The sequence below is a fragment of the Mus pahari genome, chromosome 2 (assembly GCF_900095145.1).
Source record: "Mus pahari chromosome 2, PAHARI_EIJ_v1.1, whole genome shotgun sequence".
In the NCBI taxonomy this organism is placed as follows: Eukaryota; Metazoa; Chordata; class Mammalia; order Rodentia; family Muridae; genus Mus; species Mus pahari.
The window spans coordinates 13,641,531-13,646,454 of record NC_034591.1 but is presented as its reverse complement, the minus strand read 5'-3'; the positions used below and the strand labels follow the sequence as shown (position 1 = coordinate 13,646,454).

At 44.4% G+C, this 4,924-nt stretch overlaps 1 non-coding gene across 1 annotated transcript; it reads right to left on the bottom strand.

The window, feature by feature from the left end:
• Positions 1-1,013: 1,013 nt before the first annotated feature.
• LOC115063501 lies at positions 1,014-1,140 on the bottom strand. The gene has a single exon (XR_003843373.1). It is a non-coding gene; the product is annotated as a small nucleolar RNA SNORA17 (small nucleolar RNA).
• Between the last annotated feature and the right edge of the window lie 3,784 nt (positions 1,141-4,924).

The following is a 4,924-nucleotide window of genomic DNA, read 5'->3' as shown; positions in this document are numbered from 1 at the left end:
TACACTCATGTCCCTGCCATTAGGGTCAGTTCTACTCTGTGCTCAGGTGAGGGGCAGGGCCTGCTCTTGTGCTTTCATGACCCCAGGGCCAGATCTCCCACCTGCCACAGGTGGTAGGTGGTAAGTAGTACTAAGGGAGGAAGGTGTATCTCCCTTGTCCAAGCCACTCCAGGGAGGATGAGTGGTAATGACAGCTATTCTACACTCATATACTTGGGGCTAGTTTTCCTGTGACTCCCTGCAATATGTGAGCTTTCTCTCCTGTGTACTCAACTCTCCTTGTCTCATGCCTCCAGAGCCAAATCTCCCATGATGCCCAGGTGAGGGGTGGGGATAGTTCTGCACAACCCTTAGCAACATGTCCTCAGGTGTCAGGCAAGGCCAATAACTGTCCACTTGGTCCTTGATGGTATCAGACCCCTGATGCTGCAGAGTCATATATCCATATATTGACCCCAGTGGCAGCACATGCCAGGATCCCACCATGATTCCAGGTGGCATCACCTGCTACTCACTTTAGGCTGTTCCTCACTGCCCTCCACTTTCCAGATCTGCCTCTCCTCATTGTGCCCACATTCTTATTCTTCTGATTCTCTTCCCTTTCTCCATCACTTGCTTGCTACTTTTAGTGATGCCCAGGGTCTCTGAGTGTCTGGGCTATTCTCAGGAGTAGTCTCAGGAGTGCTATGCCCTTCTCATGCATTATGATGCCAGCCTGGTGTTCATTTCAGGCTAGCTCAATGACCAGGCCACCTGGTACTGTCTGGTGGTCATCTCAGATTCACTGCGCCCATGGCCTGCCCTTATGGTCCTATGTGAGGACACTGACTTTTGCACATTACATCCTAGGGGGCCTGAGGTCACAGACAGGGTTCTAATCTGCAGCTTGTACCTTGTCCTGGGAGCCTGTCTGGGCCTGTGGTGACCTGGACTGGTGGTTAACTCAGGCTATCTCCCTGACCAGGACCCATAGCACCAGTCTGGTGTTTGTCTCACCCTTGGTTTTTTCAGGGCGTGTTAGGTTATTAATCATTCAGACAGGTCAGAACACTGAGCACAGACATAGCCTCTCTCCTCTCTGCCACCTTCAGGAGCAAATGTGACACAGCAGTCACACCTGCAAAGCTTCTCAGAAGCAGGGTATGTATATGTTTTTAAAAGCAGAGTTTAAGGCTACATATTAGTTTGTGAGTTCTAGACATCTGAATTTTGTCACACATATCTAAATGGTTCTGTTTTAGTTCCACAACAAAAGAACACAGTAGATATTTTGGAAGGTAAAACACAGCCAGGCAAATAAAATAATTAAAATGAATTAAATTACACACAGAGGTTCCTTGGCTTTTTATAGCAATTTTCTTTTCTGTCCATCAACTGAAACACCATTCTGAATGAGGGTTGCAGGCAGTTGCCATTTGTAAGAGTATAGAATAAGAACAGGTCATCCATTCCTGCTTTACTGGCAAGCTGACTGGAAGCCCTAGGGGGAAAGTCAAAAACACAGTAGTTTAGTAGCAGCCATTAGCTCCCAGTTCTGCTTTGTTAGAACTGGTACAATGTGCCAAGGACCTTAGCTAGTGAGCTACTTGCCAGCTACTTCACCTTTTCCACTGTAGCCCACGAGTGCATCAGGATCAGGAACTGCCAAACCCTGCTGCTGATAGGGAATGACCAAAGTCACAGATAAGAAAGAGGGGATAGTAATGCCTGTCATTTGAGATTGTGTGAGATTCCAAGAAGATAAAATAGTCAACATTTCTTAGCAGAGTCTCAGAGAAGAAGCATGTGCGCACAACGGTCCTTTTTTCTTTCCTTGCTTCATTGATTTGACCTGAACGAAGTTTAAGTTTCCTTTCTACTTTTTCCTTTTCTTAAGAATTACTTATTGTTTGCAATTATAATACAATTGCATCATTCACTCTTCCCTTTCCTCCTCTGAAACACTCCCAAATATCGTTCTTTCTCTCTTTCAAACTTATGTTCTTTATTCATGAAGCTTTATATATATTACTAAATGCATAAATACAGCTTGCTTAGTCTGTATAATAATTGAAGGAATATGTTTTTAGAGCTGACCATTTAATATTATATAACAAAGTAGTGTGCTCATCCCTGGGGAAGACTATTTCTATTGCTATAAAAATCATGCCCTTGAAACACAAGGCCCAGAAGCCTCTGGTCAGGAACTGACCTGAATGCCACCTCTCTTAGGACTAGCTTGTATGGTACATAAAGGTACCATTCAGATATCTATAGAAGGTATGAACATGCTTGTCCCAGGGTGTGGTGCTATTAGAAGGTGTGTCCCTGTCAGAGTAGGTGTGTCACTGTGGGTGTGGGCTTAAGACCCTCACCCTAGCTGCCTAGAGTCAGTCTTCCATTAGCAGCCTTCAGATGAAGATGTAGAACTCTCAGTTTCTCCTGCGCAATGCCTGCCTGGATGCTGCCATGTCCCTGCCTTGATGATATTGGGCTGAATCTCTGAACCTGTAAGTCAGCCCCAATTAAATGTTGTTTTTTTTATAAGACTTGCATTGGTCATGGTCTGTTCACAGCTGTAAAACCTTAACTAAGATGGGGTGGAGGGGGGAAGAATCTAACAGACCTACCTAGATGAGGAAATACAATAACAAACAATATTACAGTACTTGACTTGTAATCTTTGGTGGTAACCAACAACTTTGTAATTGGACTTAAGATCTGTTTCACAAGTAGGAAATCAAGCCTGATACAAGGAACTCAGCCATTTCTCCAGAAGCCATGGAGCTTGAAGGAGAACCTATAGCCAACTCTTTCCTATATCACTATGGTCCCCAATTACATTTTAAATATTTGTCACTGTGGCCACAGGCAAAATTAGTCCACATATTTATTCAATGATACCTCTCTTTGCAGGAGGTGGAGATGATTGCAAAAACCTAGATCCAATCAAAATTCAGAGTTGTCGAGATCAGTCTCAATAAATACATCTACAGAACAATTTTGACACCTAAGAGTGAAGTAATATTGCAGAAGGGGGTGGGAGGCAGAAGGATTGTAAAAATCAGAGAAATATGGGATTTCTTAAGAAGCTGTTCCCCTAAAATGTCACCAATATAATTGTCTAGACAGGAGCTGAGCAAGGAAAACCCAGTAGCCATGCCATTATGAAGGAGGAAAAGCTCAGGAAACCTTAATCCCACACAAATTCCTGCAGAGAGTTAAGAAATACTCAAAGAGGGGGAATCTCCTTTCTGACCTCCAGCTTGTCTTTTTACCTACATTCCCAGCAGAAATCACTGTACTGGCTAGCTTTGTGTCAACTTGACACAGCTGGAGTTATCACAGAGAAAGGAGCTTTAGTTGGGGAAATGCCTCCATGAGATCCAGCTGTGGGGCATTTCCTCAATTAGTGATCAAGGGGGAAAGGCCCCTTGTGGGTGGGACCATCTCTGGGCTGGTAGTCTTAGATTCTATAAGAAAGCAGGCTGAGCAAGCCAGGGGAGGCAAGCCAGTAAAGAACATCCCTACATGGCTTCTGCATCAACTCCTGCTTTCTGACCTGCTTGAGTTCCAGTCCTGCATCCTTTGGTGATCAACAGCAGTATGGAAATGTAGGCTGAATAAACCCTTTCCTCCCCAACTTGCTTCTTGGTCATGATGTTTGTGCAGGAATAGAAACCCTGATTAAGAAAAATTGGTACCAGCATAGTGGGGTATTCATGTGACAACCTGAACATGTTTGGGGGAGGACCGTGGAAGGACTTTGGAACTTTGGGCCAGAAGAACCATTCGGTGTTAAGAGCTCTGTGAGATGTCATGTAGGAACTCGGAAGATATGTTTGAGAACAGTGCAGAAGATGGAGGCCTGGCTTGTGAAATTTCAGAGGGAAAATTAATGACTCTTTTCAGAGCCATTGTTATCTTGATTGTGAAGATTCTGTGGTTCAGGTTAGCTGGAGCTGAAGAATCAGCTGTGATTAACAAGATACCAGAACTACTAAAGCGAAACCTTTGTATTACTGGGACTATTGATGCTGGTTAGCTGGAGCTAAAAATTAGCAGTGATTAAGAAGAGTCAAGCATCACTGAGGTGACATCTGGGAAGTGTTTTCTGAGAGCACAGAGGCTGTGTTCCAGAGATAGCCAAGGTTGTATCTCGTGCTGCTGTGGGACTTGGTAATGTGTAAGAGTTACTCAGGTGTTTCTGGTTTTGAAGGCATGAAGGGGTCATGCAGAGAATCTGAGGCCATGGAAGCACTGTGAGAGGCCATGGAAGGCCATTGGTGAAGGTGCAGCCTCAGTTGCAATTGATGGCCCAGGATTGAAGGGGTCTTGCGAAGGAGTTGAGGCTTGGCACTATGAAGAGAGCCTATGAGAGGCTAGTGTTGAAGCCTAGTTACAATGGAAGACAGCAGCGTTTTGGAGATGCCAGTACCATGAGATGACCACCAAGAACAGCAGCAGCAGTGAAGTACAGGCAGATGGAGCTGAAGTCGAGAAGACAAGGTGTGTGCTACAAAGGGCATGGCTGGAGAAGTGACCCAAGTCCTTGGAGGAGCTCAGAAGATTGTGAGTTGGATCCCAGACATTGGAGAGTTGGAGTTGATTTTGCTTTTGATTGTGACTGTGCCCTGATGCTTTTCCCTCTTGAAGGAAGTATTTTAGTGGAACCCACAGTTAAGAGACTTTTAATTGTAAAGACTTTGGATTTTATGAGAAATTGAAATTTTAAGAATTTGTAAAGACTGTGGGACTTTTAAAGTTGTTTAGATCTTGGGGTTGAATAAGAAACTAAGGGTTGAGGCATACTAGTTATGTGTTTGTGTGTCAAGTTGACAAGGGGTCAATTGTACTGGCTAGCTTTGTGTCAACTTGACACAGCTGGAGTTATCACAGAGAAAGGAGCTTTAGTTGGGGAAATGCCTCCATGAGATCCAGCTGT